The 16545-nt window shown below is 36.1% G+C and overlaps 1 protein-coding gene across 2 annotated transcripts in view; it reads right to left on the reverse strand.

Annotated features, from left to right (window-relative positions):
- The window catches only part of LOC107556545 (ribonucleoprotein PTB-binding 2-like), a 78254-nt gene that overhangs the window by 42725 nt on the left and 18984 nt on the right, over positions 1-16545 (reverse strand). The window lies entirely within an intron of this gene.

Consider the following 16545-nt stretch of genomic DNA (forward strand, 5'->3'; position numbering starts at 1 on the left):
TGGAACCTCTTGCTACAAACTTTGCTTAAGAAAATAATTTGTCTGATGTCATCATATTTACCTTAAATGCTAAATACAATGTACTTAACTTTTTCAGTTTATATACTATTACATTAGATATAACCTAGATATAACATTTTATAAATTTGTAATACAACACATGACACAAAGTCAGCATGAAATATTTTTGAAATGCATTGATCTTGTTGTGAACTTTACATCCATGCATGTTTTATTTATTTTAAATTTTGAATTTCCTTTTAATAAAATCCTTTTAAACTCGGTCTTCAAATGAAAACAACAGACTTCTCCCTGGTGAGGCATGCCGGACTTTTCCAAATAATTTAGTCCGCTTAATCCCTGTCCCGTCAAGATCGCATTTGTCTCCATTTTTAAATGATCTTGAAATCTAATCAACAACCGTGATGTATTTCACTATTTGGAATAAAAGATCTGCAGTTACTTCTGATTCATCCTGACTTCATATAAATAACGTATTATTATTCTCAGTCTTCTATCTCAATAAAAAAAAATGTAAAGCTAAAACTTTACAGATTGTCTATTGGATTGGCATATGGCTCTCAGTTTACAAACCAGCTTAATTCCTGGAAATGTGTCAGTACAGTGAGCAGTGATCATAAAATAATCCTTAATTACCATTAAATTCAATTAAAACATGTAATTAACTTCACAAGAAGTCTGTCAATTTAATTATCAAACATAAAATGATTTAACATTATTTTAAAAAACAGGGCATAAATTGTTTGAAAATATGTCTATCACTCTTGCGGGGGAACAAAATATTTTGTTTAGTTCCACATATAGTAAAATTTAATTCTGAATATGTTTCGCACATTACTTGCAATTATGAATCCAGCATTTGAGCACAAAACCCAGGTTTATGACATTTATGCTGTTTATACAGTAAATGAGTCTGTTGCATTATTTCCCAGTAAATTGTTTGGCAAGAACTAACTGGATGCTTTCCACCCCCTCAGAAATTAATCAGCCCTTTAACTGCTGCTGAACCTGTTCTGCCCTTTCAGAATACACAGTGACAATCCTTTAAAACTACAGTAATCTTTTAGAATAAATAGTAAATAACTATTGTAAATAGTTTCACACAGGCCCTTAATCCATAGAAGTTAATCTCGTTTATACTTAATTTTTTCATCCTATTCCATTCCCCTCATTCCTCCCTTCTTTTTAACTAGAGTAAATGAAGCATAGCAAGGCATTTTCTTATCTGACAAAGAAAAAATACAGAGTGAACAAAGAGCAGCTAACACAATAATCTTAGATATCACAGCCACTTAAGCTGGTGACAGCACTGAGACGGCCATTTTTTAAAACACAGGAACCTGATTATAGCCTTCGTCTCAATCGGTGACAGTTATTAGTTTTTTTCCCCCAGGCTAAGTCGAGATAGGGGGGTTGTGTGGTGGGGGGCTTTATTGTAAAAGCATAAAGCCTATAATTCTTCTGCCATGAGACATCTAAAATGACTCATTAATGTACAGTGGACTCATTAATAAGCGCTACACAGGGACTGACATAAAAATGAATAGCATGACGTGGTTCAGCTGTCAATAGAAGATGTCTATTGCAGATCTTTCATGGCTTCTTTAGGTCCGTTGTGGTCAGTTGAGTCCAGATTGAAACGTTTATCATAGGATTCTAGAAACATCACAAAACAAAGGCACCACAATTACAGCAATTATAAAGTTAAAATCACAGCGTTGAGCCTCCTCATCCCATGAGCATTGTCTGTGCTCCGTTTTCCCGTTCTTATTACACTCATTAGACTTTTCGTTAGCTCTGAGATGATAATATGCTGGGGAGGAGTAACACTCACTCAGCTACTGTAGTGTACAACATGAGCTCTACTCACACTGTGAGAGCTCATTGAGATTCATTAAGCCAGGGTGTGAAAGATCACAGCATTTAAAACAAGCATGGTCTTGTACACGGGGTTATTTGATTGATGTAGTCGCTTCTGTCCAGGTTACTGACACTCATAAAGCATCATTCCAACTAACTGGCAAAATTTGCATATTTCTGCTAAACACTCAATGCACTATTTTGGCAATGAGAAAATTGTACTAGATCCCACTATTTCATGAATTTACATCTTGATACCAAGAGACTGCTTTGTTGCATGCATGCCGTGTAATATCTAGCTAACACAAATGAGGGGTCAGAAACCTTGTGCCACTTTTGGCAGGCGGAAGGGTAAACATTGGCACACCAGTAAAAATTGAGAGAGAGGAATATTACATGATTGTTATTTTGTTGGTTTGGGAAATGTAGAAGTCAGGGTCCAAAATGAACACTCACGGAGTGCAAAATATGAGTAAAAATAGGCTTTGCAGAGTAAAAAAAAATGAAAACAAGATAAGTGTAAAGCCCAGTTCACACCAAGAACAAGAACCATAAAGATAACGATAAAGATATTGTTTCTAAAAATCATTCTCAATAATAAAGAATAGCAGAGTCCACACCACAGCTATAACGATAAAGGCACAGAGAAACGATATCGTTGGAATCACTTTCAGAACGATTTTTTTCCATTTGATGAACGCTAAAAATATTGACAGCCAATCATAATCAATCCTGCTGTCACGAGCTTTAAAACGGCAGGCGAGCGTGCGTTTAGAATAAACAGATGATATTGTTCGCTGGTGTGGACGCTAATATCGTTATCTTTATAGTTATCATTCTTGGTGTGAACAGGCCTTAAAACTGATAAACTGACACTCTCTGTTTTTTCAAAAACATACAAACCAACCATTGTACCTATATACATACATATTATACTATACTGTTCCAAAGTTTGGGGTCATTGTTATTATATATATATGTATGCATGTATGTATGTATGTATGTATATATACAGTGGGTACGGAAAGTATTCAGACCCCCTTAAATTTTCCACTCTTTGTTATATTGCAGCCGAAGGAGAAACATTGCAACACCCCGAGCTACAATTGGTCGAGACACCATTTGGGGTGTGTTAAACAGCCCGGTTTAAATACTCGGGACACCATCAAATCACTCTTGGCTTTCTTCTTCAACCCCCTTCTTTGCTCGCAGAACTGGAGAGGATCTGCAAGGAGGGATGGCAGAGGATCCCCAAATCCAGGTGTGACAAACTTGTTGCATCTTTCCCAAAAAGACTCATGGCTGTATTCGATCAAAAGGGTGCTTCTACTAAATACTGAGCAAAGGGTCTGAATACTTAGGACCATGTGATATTTCAGTTTTTATTTTTTAATAAATCTGCAAAAATGTCAACAATTCTGTGTTTTTCTGTCAATATGGGGTGCTGTGTGTACATTAATGAGGGAAAAAAATTAACTTAAATGATTTTAGCAAATGGCTGCAATATAACAAAGAGTGAAAAATTTAAGGGGGTCTTATAAATAATGCAATAAATTTATGTATAAAAGTGACAGTAAAGACTTTACATTACATTACAAAAATTATATTTCAAATGAATTATGTTCTTTTAAACTTTCTATTCATCAACAAATTATAAAAAAGTAGTTTTCACAAAAATATTACGCAGAACAACTCTTTTAAAAACTGGTGATAGCAATGCTTCTAATAGTTTCTGAAAGATCACTGAAGACTGGAGAAATGGTGGCTGAAAATTCAGCTTTGCCATCAGAGGAATAAACTGCATTTTAAAAATATATTAAAATAGATAAACAGTTATTTACATTTAAACTATATCCCTGTTTTATTGTATTTTTGATTAAATAAATGCAGCATTGATGAGCATAAGAAACTTCTTTAAAAACCAGTAGTGTATGTAAGCCATCAAAGCTAAAATAGGAGGAACAAATCATGATGTTTCAGACCCATAAAAATGTTAAAGTTTGGTATATTTCTCATCCAAAAATGTTGTATGATCAAATCTTCATTCTATGCCATGTTTACACCTGGTATTAAGATGTGTTTTGATCGATTGGATTAGTAGAAGAGAGACACATTCCTGTTTACACCTGCTATTTGAATTTTTCCCACCTTCAATTTAAACCAATTTCCTGATTTCTTTGAGGGAAGGGTCTGTGGGCAGGCATATGTATGGGCTTTTCTGATCTTCCGATCAGCAAAAAAGAGACAATGGAAAATGATTTTTCACCTTTAAACCAAACTTACGATTTCAAACAGCCAAGTGGTTTTTATGGCTGTTCAAACACATTCAACTACATTCAACCATCTACACTACAAAAGCAACCCAGCTGAATGAGTTTTTGGAGTGATCGAAAGCTCAAAACAAAGGGTTTCACACCCCGTTTACACATGTATTTAGCATTGTCCACTTGTAATCGGATTTTAATAACTCATTTTAGTATCAGGTGTAAACAGTGCCCTAAAAATAATAAAGTGCAACTAAATATTTCAGTTGAACAAGCTGAGCTTCCTGAGTGAAATCCCAGAAATGCCTTTGACTTGCACTATCCTTAATCTTCCATGCTAAACACTGCAGCACTGTGAATGAGGATTCAGCCACTGTGACACTGTGGTTTTAGTTTACAACTAGGTCTGTGGCAAAGAGCAGACAATGCAGCTCTGCCCTGGTACTGTGCTCGTTATGGCTTGTTAGGCTCCGTTCAGACTGGGTGCCGTTACCAGATGGCTGCAATATCTTAGCAGACCAAGGCCATCAGCGCTGGGCCAAGTTTGGGTCCTTCAGGCTGTGCCTTGACAGAGTGTCCTTCCCCCCACTAGCTGCCTTCAGCGGCAGAGCACAAACAAGCCTTCCCCTGCTGCTTTACAGCATGTCAATTATCAAGCATTCAGGCAGACGCACATACACACTATCACAAACATGCAGATAGATGCTCTGTGATCAAACTAGTATTTTATGGCGTGTCAGCTGGCAGGTCAGAGATACACAAACAAACACACATGCATACCTGTAGTTCCCAACTGCAACTATATCCATTCTAAGGTCACCTAACCTAATGTTTAATATAACGCTACAACACACACACAGATTTTGGCGTCCACTTGCTATATCTCAGCATGTCAATTACCACCGAAAACACCCAACAAAGCTGACAGCTGCCATACTGTAGATTTGGGGTATGTATTCTGATGAACATGCAAAAGAACAAACAGACACACTCATCTATATGTGTCTCATGTAAAATCAGGCTTTGGAAATTAATCTATTTTTGTTAGAGACGGACCAAATGCTCTGAAAATTGTTTAATTTAAGATGTGGAAGTAGAACCGATCACCAGTGATAATCGCCTGATGCATGCCAGTTAGAAAAGCTGTCCAATGATGCCAGCATAATATGAAATAATATGACAACTAAAAAAGTATTAAATATAGGTTTTGGTGATATTAAAAAGTTGGTTTGTTGAATGACTTGTTCATCCTATCATCTTTATATAAAAAGTAGTCCTGCCAAACGATTAATCGCATCCAAAATAAAAGTTTTCGTTTACATAATATATGTGTGTGTGCTGGGTTTATTTAATATGTATATATAAATACACACACATACAGTATATATTTTGGAAAAACAATTACATGTATATACATTTATATATTTATATTATTATATATTTTGTTATATATAAATATATTTAATATATAAACTAAATATTTATCTTAAATATATACATGCATGTGTTTGTATTTATATATACATAATAAATATACACAGTACACACTCATATATTATGTTAACGAAAACTTTTATTTTGTATGCGATTAATCGTTTGACAGCACTAATAAAAAGTGGTACTTCCATTCCATCACAATCAGTTTTTGCTTGCATTTATATTCCTAATTCATAGGGTAACCGCACAAGAAATGCAGCTCAACTCTCAACTCTGAGATTGCAGACTGAATTAAATGTGTTTAGAGAGAAAGACTGGATGGAATAAAATAATACAACACATCCTATGTCTCTTTGCTTTGCTTTTACATGTCTTTGAGCTCTTTTATCCTGACTTATGTTTTACAGGGCTCGTACCTGAGCACTTCATAAGTGCAATGCTGTACCAGGTGAGCTACCAAGAAAGTTTACATTAGAAAAGCTATAGAACTGCAGATGCAAATGTCAAAATTAGGGGTGGGTGATATACTGGTAGACATGATTAACCGGTAGAAATTTGTCAACTGGTAGAGGTGTTTGACTATCGTCTCTATGGCGGTTACACGCTCACGTGATGTTGCTGTGCAACGTGGTCACGAAAACTTACCGTTTGCATGCATTTTTAAGCATTGCGGTTTAAAGACAAGTGATTTTAAGCCTTTGAACGCAATCAGCAGTGGAAAATAACTTATTTCGCTATAAGCATGCACTTAAGTTTCTAAGTGCTGTCAGAGAGCCGCACGCACATGAAAACAAGGGAGCGGGAGTTTTTTTTTGCCACATTATAGGCCTCAAACAGTTAAACATACTTGTATGTGTCAAAACGCTGGTATTTGCAAATAACCTAACCTTGTAAACATAGTAATTTAGGTGTTAAGTGAAAGCAAACATCTGAGAGAGAAAACACATGTGTAACAGTATATTGGATCTGGGCAGCTCTTAAAGTGGCAGCAGTCAAATATTCCTGCTGTCTGTCATTCATGTTAATCAAACAACAAAAGAGAGAAAATCTCTCACTGCTCTTGACTAAATAACTTTTGTAACTTTAATAAGAAAAATATATATACAATAATAATATATTTAAAAATATATTTAATTTTATACATTTGATTACTTGCAATACATGTAGCATTTCTTATTTATTTGTTTTACTGTAGTTGTTTTTGTCCTATTGCTTGTAATTAGTTTTTTTTAATTATTATTATTTAATCGCTGACTGTTTACTTGTCTTAAGTGAGTTTTTTTTAGGCTACTATTTGTTTTAGTTTTTTGTGATATTGACACTGGTGACAAGAATAAAATTACTCATATTGTGATATAAGATTTTAGTCATATCACCCACCCTTTTGAAAATGTATTAGTTAACAAATCATGCACTCAGGTAAAAGCATAAAACAGTACCAAGGCCCCTTTAAGGCAAGTCATGTCACTCGGCGGTCATCTTTGAAATGCCTCTCGGGCATGCAAATGCAGCTCCTATCTCTTTGAATGGGGAAACATCAAATTCTCCAAAACTGTTCACTATGCTTACGATTAAATTTCATATTTGAAATTACCAATGAAATCTGACAACAACTGTATGTTGTTTATTTTGCTCAAATAGCATTATAAAAAGCTTATTTCTCAGGCTAGATCAGCCAGTGCACATTACTAAGAGCACATCTCAGAACGCTGACTTTTTCTATAGCAACCGGGACTTCTAACGGCAGCTGCAGTGACGCACTGACATAACAGATTAGCGATTGGCTCTTTTGCTCAGAAGGCGGGGCTTCGTTCGATAGAGCTGCCATATTGAGTGTTGCATTTTTCCCCATTCAAAACTACACGAGTGACACATCTTGGGTATTCTATAGTCTTTGACATTACTGTGTTTGTTATAATTATTTGTGTGAAAAGGAATAAATGTGGTTGGTGTTTTACTGCCATTAGTGTTTATTTCAGCTGAAAACTGCAGTGAATTGTATATATAGGTATGTTTTTGGAGTATTTCAACAATGTTGGTATAGGCATGTTTTTCCAATGAGCCTTTGTTGGAGGATCTGCCACCATTGTCATGGAGTGTCCTAAATAAAATCTCCTTACACATACAGTACAGCACATCCAAAATAGATCTGAAAAACCCTTGCATACAAGACTGAGTCAAAACAGAAAAACAAACTAAATGACATTGCTATTCCCATTTCCAACCGTACAGCAAAGATGCCCGATAATGGAACAGTTAAATGCTAGCATTACCCAGCCTCAATATTCAAATGTGTTCTGCTCTTCAGCAGCCACGACTTTGGCCTTTGTCCTCCTGTGTGTTCATGTTTGAGTGTGAGAGTGTGTGTGCTCCTTCTCCAAAGCCGCCTACATTTGCCACTGCATCAATTAATGATGATCTCCTTCTGCTTTCCAAGCATCAGTCATCTGGCTGAAGTGGTTGTCGGGCCGAGCAGTAACTCCCACACGCTCCCGTAAAAAGTCCCTCTAAAGCTTCAAGTGGACAACGAGACCCCCACGCCGCTATTGGATCCATTTGCAGCCCCCTCTCTCGATCTTCATCAGCTGTGAGATTGAGATGCATGCTGGGTGATTGTTATGATGGAGTGCTCATGCTGTTTAAATGACGTACATCTTATCATCAACTGAATACATGCATCACCTAAATAAATGGGTCTGAACCAGTGAAGATCATGTCATCTCACCTGAAACTGAAATTACTTTTAGCTAGAAAAAACACACACACAAAAAAACAACAGCTTCTCAATGCTGTGATGCAAAAATTATGTATTATTTTAAATTGTATTTATACATCTTAGTAGTATGTGCTGAACTGCCTTTATACCGACTTATAAAATAATTAATAAAAGTTCTTAATAAAAAATCATTCATAATAATAATTAATATAAATAAAAAATATATAAAATAACAAAAATAATAATAACGCATTATGGTAATGATATTTTGAGGGACTTAATTAAACGCCCTTAATTGTCATGTAAATAATGCAAAATAGTCCTAAAATAGTTCAAAAAATATTTCATTTTATTTAAGCATCATTTATTTATATATTTTTGACATGTTTTGTGAGATTTACCCAAACTCTTTAACCATGATTGTATATATCATAGTCAGCAGGGCTGAACACAATGCTCTCCCAATTTGTGATTCTCGAAGGACAACTACAACATGACAAGAGCCAAGAGAGTGGGCAGCCATTTCCGGTGTGTTTCCCTCATAGATCACGCGTGTCAGATAGCAGCAGATTTAACGGCTATGATCTGTCACTGTACATGCTGACGAACTGTCCGTTGGGAGTGAATGTGAACGCTCACACGGCAATTAATTTCAGCGCTGCAAATCAGTCATTTAGAAACTGGGCACAGCAAACAACAGCGCACATAACAAGAACTGAGGCGTGAAATGACAGCATGTGGGCTTCTAATGGTGTTCTTCTCCTCCCTTTGGGACTTGAATTCAGCTGTTATCTGTGCTGTCTCTCTGCGTGATAAGCCACTGCTGAGAGAGATCAGTGAAGTGCTGTCACAGGCATGAGAAGAATCCTGAGATGCTGAACTGATGGCTGAGCGTTTTTATGCTATTGTCTGCATAAACGTCTATATTTGAAGGATCTGTACTGTGGGAGACAATGTATTCTAAAGATATGATACTACATCCAGGAATGAAAAAGTAAAAAAAAAAATCAACCGAAGTGAAGAACAACTGTTCTAAGGAGTATAAATCTGTAGTCACCCACTGTGTTTTGTAAGAGGCACGCAGGGAGAGCATTTAGCTAACTTCAATCTGGCAGAAAGCTTAATAAAGCATCCAGCTGTTGTTCTGCTGGTCATGTAATAATAATATAATATAATATAATATAAATTAGCTCTTTCTATGACCATATCAGTCACGACCAGCCCGTTTTCACCTTGTAAATAAACATAAAGGCAATGCTACAACACAAAAAGCAAAAGGGTTTAATGACTTAACTAGACAAATTGACATGACCAACCATCCCTAATTGGTACTTTTAAAAAATATGCTAGGAAACCAAAAAAAGCTTTACAAAAGGTTCTATATGAGCCCATCTCGATCACACCTAGTGCAGTAGCCCATGAAAGGCCAGAACATTGATGGCCTATCAAAAATAATTGGGCAAAATCAGCAGGGCTGTACGTGAACCCTTATATATAATGAGGCTGAATGAGGATAAAATGTACGCAGAGACTTTTATCAAAGACTCTCAACTTCATGGTCACTAAGGCAGCTTCAAATCACTCTGCAGACATTTCAACTGCATTAGTCCGAAAGAAAAGTGTCAACTGACAGTTAGTAGGCGAGATCTGAAGACCTCAAAACAGAAAAACTTGAAACTGAACTACAGATACTGTTAATAAAGTAACAACTAATAACAAACTTTCTTCAGAATTTAAATTTCAAGAGCTAATCACATCATGCGGCTTCTTGTTATGCAAAGTGTTCTGCACAAAAGTCTGATTGTACACAGAAATATAAAGGTATATGCAATCTAAAATAATATAGTATATGATAAAACAAAAAAATTAATATTTAGGATTGAACTAATTAAATTATGTTGTACATTCATATGTAAGCAATAATTGATGACGGCCTGTTAAATTATTCGAAAAATAATGCACACCCGACTCGAGGTGGTGATATATATAAACCACATTTTAATTCAATGGCCTGGAGTCAATTATCCACTTATACTATGCTTACCACACCTCAAGACATTGATCAGATTATATATTTCAAGGCATTCGTCCGGTTTTGTCCTTAAAACGTTATTGTGAGTAGGATTCATTTCTTTTGCATCTCATTCAACGCCTAATTCCAAAATGTCATTTTAGACCAAGTAGCGAAGGCTTGAGCCATTGATAGCAGACTAATAATGCAGCTAATAACTAAGTTATTAGAGAAAGAAAGAGAGAGAGAGAGATTAAACGTGTGAATTACCTCTCTGAGTCTCTGCGTCTCTCAAAAGCAGTGTTGCCAACTCTGGCAAGCTTAAATAAGCAACCGCAGCTTCAAAAACAAGCCCAGTATTATTATATTATTTATTATTAACATTATCATTTATTTATTATCAATAAATGAGCCTGCAACATAATAAACTGAGTTTCAAGAGCAAAAATAGAAATTATTTTAGAAAAATCATCAAATTGCAACAATGCGGGAGGGCACACACTATCCTCCGATCACCTGCGAGTAGGATAGTTATGGAGATGGATAAGGAGAATAAAACAAGACAAGAGCACTAAGTGAGCTTTAATATAGCCACATAGGCTATTTATAACAAAATAAACTCGAACCATATGTATCTACTATTAGTATTACTGCAAATGATTAATGCATTATAAAAATATGTTACAAATTAAACTAGGTCCCTTTATTCCCTTGCACCATTCACTTTCTCCCATGATTCCTCCATCTCTGTACATCTCTGTTGGTGGCCTTATTCGTCTATACATCTACTAATGTCACATGTTTGAACGTTAAACACGATGTTACTCCAATAAGGGGGAGGAGGGGGCACGATGTGCGATGACGAATAACCCTACAGCATATTAATTATTGCACTGATTGGCTTTTACCTGCGAGCAGACAGTGTCAACAATATATTGGGGGGAAAAAACAGACCATAAATGTAAAGAAATTAAGTTGCTTGTCAGGTTTTCCTATCAAGAAACCATATTTTTTTAATTAAGCCCCCCAAAAAAGACACATTATTTTTTAACGCGACTTTGCAAAAAAAGAAGCCCAAAGTCACGTAAAATACGCGCACTTGGCAACTGTGCTCAAAAGTATTTGGCAGCAGCGTTTCCAGTGAAACTAATTATTGCACTGATTGGCTTTTACCTGCGAGCAGACAGTGTCAACAATATATTGGGGGGAAAATACAGACCATAAATGTAAAGAAATTAAGTTGCTTGTCAGGTTTTCCTATCAAGAAACCATATTTTTTTAATTAAGCCCCCCAAAAAAGACACATTATTTTTTAACGCGACTTTGCAAAAAAAGAAGCCCAAAGTCACGTAAAATACGCGCACTTGGCAACTGTGCTCAAAAGTATTCGGCAGCAGCGTTTCCAGTGAAATTTTAAGTAGCTACATTTCCTTCAAGAACAGCGCCGTTGTTACCGCACATGTGAGAAATGTCATGTAGATTTGAAGTTGCTAAACTATTTTACTGATAAAATCATGAGAGTATCGCTAACAACGTTAGCACGTTTATGTTTCCATGTGTGCAAGTGTTTGTACTGCATGTGTGTTCATTTTTAAGGGAGAGAGAGCAGGAGAAATAGAGTATGTGCTTTCCATACATAATAAAACGTAATTTTGTGGCAAAAACAAGGAAATAATCGGACGTTTTTATCTTGTTATATTTATTGTTTCCCAAGTGTCGTTGTGGGTTTTGGTTATTTTGCTGTTTTAGGCTGTAAAGACCTTACATATAACTGAAATACGGCATGATATGGAACTAATATAGTCAAGACCTGCCTGGAACTACGTTCGCCGTGCATTTCCCTGAAAATAATTGCACACCTTAGAACATTCATCAGCCAATCAGATTCAAGCATTCAACGTTCCTGTAGTATAAGATTTATAAATGAATCCATCATATCAAGGTCCTGAGAGGGAAAAGTCAGTTTTGTGCTTGATCATCTGTATTCATTTTACATTCGAAGTCTTCCAAAAACATTTGACGCAAATGACTTATGTCAAAAGTGATTTTTTAGATGTTAAAATGATTTTTCCTATGTGAGCTTAATTTGCAGAGACAACTATAAGTGAGCCATTTGTAGGTTGATTCCTCTGAAAAATATAAACGCTGTGGCTCTTCAAAACATTTTTGTTTTGTGAAGGTTCATAACACCTGAAGAAAGCCATCCGTTACCCTTCCCATTCATTTCGGGTGACAGCAGGCAGCATGGAACATACTGTAAAAGTCAAATATCAAGCTTCTCTAGTAAAATATCAACTGTTATATAAGATATTTATATTTATATAAAATTAGACTAGACTAGAATGTAAACCATTACTTTAATAATGCTATTATTTTACCTATTAATAATATAAAAAAGCCAAAATGTAATATGATCATACAAGTAAGCAAAACCTTGATGGTCTGAAATTGTTACATGCAAATTCAAAAATGTAGCAATTAGTTATGTAGTTTAGTATCTATGTTAACTAAGCCTATTGAGCCCATGTGGTTGGGTCAGCGTAAGCAAAGTCCCATTGTTTAACTTTAATTCATATGCCCACCGCATCCATTGTCATTCCACTGCCTGTCTGGAACACCATACATTCCTTCAGAATTCCATCACGGAATGGATGACCCTATTGAAACAAGTGAGCGTTTTTAATTCTAGAACTAGAGGATGGGAAAATCCAGGACGGCACAGACAGTGAGTTCTAAGTGATAAATTAACAGGGTTTTTTTTTCCGTAACGCACAGCCATTAACAATTGCTTTCAAACCACGCAGCCAATTTGTTGGGCTCACTGAGGCGAATCTTGAGTAAACTTTGCATCGGAGATGGAAGATAAATATTCCTCATTACCTAAAGAGAGGAAGCAACAGCCCGGAGCAAATCCCTCTATGAGAGTATGCACCTCTTCACGTACACACACCCTCTGTTGTTTTGTAATTACAGGGAAAAAAACTTCTTCACAAGCCACTCTTACCACCTCCATTAGGAGCAGAAATAAAAAAACACAAAGCAGACATCAAAACGTGCATTATTTGACTGGAAAAGTTATGCAGTCATGTAAATGGGAGGGAGAGAGAGATAGAGGAAGGTCTGATCCCTAATGGCCTTCCCAGACACTGACAATTCAATTAAATGCACTAGTGTGTACAGTAGGTTCTCTTGTATTACTTTCTTCTCTGCACTTTTCTCCAGCTGCTGTGAGTCTGTACTTCCACATCACTCCTGAGTGCAATAACAGCATCTCTCAGATTCCAGTGGGCAGAAATACCTATGTATGATTATTACCAGAAAAAAACAATCATTTCATCCATAAGAGATGTGAATAAAAATAAATCATGTATTTTCTTCTAAAGCGTGTGTCATTTTCTGTCCTCCTGTCTCTTCTATTTGAATGAAACTGCTTTATCATGCTGCTAAAACATTCAGAAAGAAAGCAGGCACCAGATTCAAATAACATTCCTAAGAAAAACATTCTTCAAAACCACTATTTTATTCTTATATTCTAACAAAGAAAGAAGTAAAGAATGTTTTGTAGCTCAGAAAAGACTTATATATATATATACACACACACACACAGTCCGTTTGTGTGTGTATATATTAATAAGCAGCGGAACCATTTTTAATAGTAATAATAGAAGGAATTTTTTTCTTGAGCACTGAATCAGAATATTTGAATTATTTCAGAAAGATCATGTGACACTACAAACTGGAATAATGGCTGCAGAAAACTCAGCTTTGTCATTACAAGATAAACTACATTTTAAAAATATAATACATTAGAAAAGTTATTTTAAATTGTAGTAATATTTCCCAACGTTACTGTTCCTATTGTATTTTTAATATAATGAATGCAGCCTTGGTGAGCCTTCTGAACAGTAGTGTATATCTTATCATTTATCCCAAGAACTTGAATGGAATGTCGTATGTTGATCTAACCAAATAGTGTAAACATACTGGATCTGTGATGCTATCAAAACATTGCTCTGTTTGTTTGAGCCGCCCAAAGATGTCTAATATAGCTTGAGAGAGCTATCTGTAATTATCTGCATGGCAGTTACTCGGCGCATGCAAGTTCTGAATTACGCAACCTAGATGTAGTCATCTTTGCTTCATGCTAGTTACAGCCCTAAAAAAAACTATAAAACACAACACGTCTGCATCAATCTACATGGGATAGATAGTAGAGGTCAGGCAGTACGGCCCATAATTTACATCATCAGCATTCCACGGACTGAACATACCTCTCTGAAGAAGAGCTGCCTCTCTTTCCAGACAATCCAAACATTTATAAAGCTGGAGGGCCTGCAGCTGCTAAAGGAGAAAGCCTTGTTTGGCATTTAAAAGTCATGGGGGAGAAATTTAACCTCTCTAAAGAGGCTTTAGAAATGAAAGAGCAGAGTGTGTATGCAAAGCTGGGCTAATTTTATTCAACTTAGCTTGTCTAGATGATGTTTATATGTCTTTCTGTTTTGTGGCAGGTGCATAACATGGAGTCTGAGCACTGAGGACCTCCATACTCTTCCCAAGACACACTTTTACATTTATGGCAGACTGAAACAACCTTACAAAGATATAGCCAGCAAAACCTGAAATAAAGACGTGTCAGATGTGACATCTCTGAGATCAGTAATAATACGGACTTGTGCTTCTAAGAACGGGCGTTTGAAATGAGAGCTTGCCACTATTGTCACTATGTTTTGGAAGGCAGCTCTTCCCTGGCAAGCCTTAAAAGCATATGTTCAGATCATTTAGCCTAGGAACATTCATAATGCAGTATGAAGCAACTATAAGATGAGGAAGAAGGGGGAGGTGTGTTACTTTCCTTACTGTAAGCCTCCAGCATTGGGAATATCACAGCATATTTCAATTCCGGGCTGCACGCCAGACAAGACAAGATTTCTTTTTCTGTAGGATTTCTTTTTTCCCCCCATCTTCCACCATCATATAAGCTGTCATTCTTTCTTCCTTCTCAGATTGCTTTCTCTCCCTGCAGTCTCTATCAATATTTCCTTGCCTTTCCTCATTTCCTCTTTGGTAATTCCTCATTCTTTTTCTCTCTTCACAGCTCTTTACTTAAACATAACTCTAACTGCAAGAGCAGGTCTATATGCCATGTGAATCGCTCATTTTTAAATTGTTCAACTTATTTCAGGCAAGTATTAAAGAGCAAAAGGAATGTTCCTCCTCCTGCAGGCACGCTGGACTCTGATCCTTGACACCGGAGCCTCTGCTGGGGTGCCGGCAGGAGGTGACAAGCCCCGAGCGGCTGGAGGATGAGATCATCACGGTGTTTCACCTTTATCCCTAGATACTGCTAATTAGAGCATGTGGGAATGTTTGCAATGCTGCCAGGGGTTTTAGGCACTGATGACATTTAGCAGGCCAGAATCCCGGCATTACATGAAGGTGCAGGTTGATAATCAGACTTGGGTTTAGCACTGGACTGTGCAAAATACCTGTGTGTGAAATATGCAGCTGTAATTACCGTAACCGTGCAGCTGAGGCTCAATCCATCAGTAGCCACGTGTGGCTAGGCTATGGCTGGTGGCAAAATTAATGCGATATATCAGCCGATATTTTGCCGTTTTTACTTATCCCCATCAGCCGAAGTCGGTTTTCTGTTGTTAAGTTTTGGAAATGGGACTTTTATATTGACAGTGCCAGGACTTTTATTTCGACAGCTCTGAGAAGGACAGCATAATTTTTTTTCCACATGAACCGCTGTCCTTTTCATAGTTGGGCAAACTTCTATAGTGGTAAACAGAAACTACAACAAAAAAAAATATATATATATATACAGTATATATTGCATTACGGTTTGCCCCAATAGCAAATAAATAAATACTGTATACTGAATGCAAACAGTATTAAAACATATATTGTATTTAAAAAATATTTGTATTTTTAATGTTTTAAAAGTAAGTATTTTGTATTAAAACACAAAGCATAGTGTTATTAATGAACTTTTTTAAAATTTTATTTAAAAAACATTTTTCTATTCACTTCTATTTTAGTAAATATTATGTAAAATAATTAGTGCTGAGCAACGATTATTTGTGAATAATCACATCCAAAACAAAGGTTTTTGTGTACATAATATATGTGTGTGTATTGTGTATATTTATTAGGTATATATATATATATAAATACACACATGCATGAACAGGTGCATCTCAATAAATTAGAATGTCGTGGAAAAGTTAATT

This window comes from Sinocyclocheilus grahami, unplaced genomic scaffold, assembly GCF_001515645.1.
Source record: "Sinocyclocheilus grahami isolate Dianchi unplaced genomic scaffold, SAMN03320097.WGS_v1.1 scaffold572.1, whole genome shotgun sequence".
Classification (NCBI taxonomy): Eukaryota; Metazoa; Chordata; class Actinopteri; order Cypriniformes; family Cyprinidae; genus Sinocyclocheilus; species Sinocyclocheilus grahami.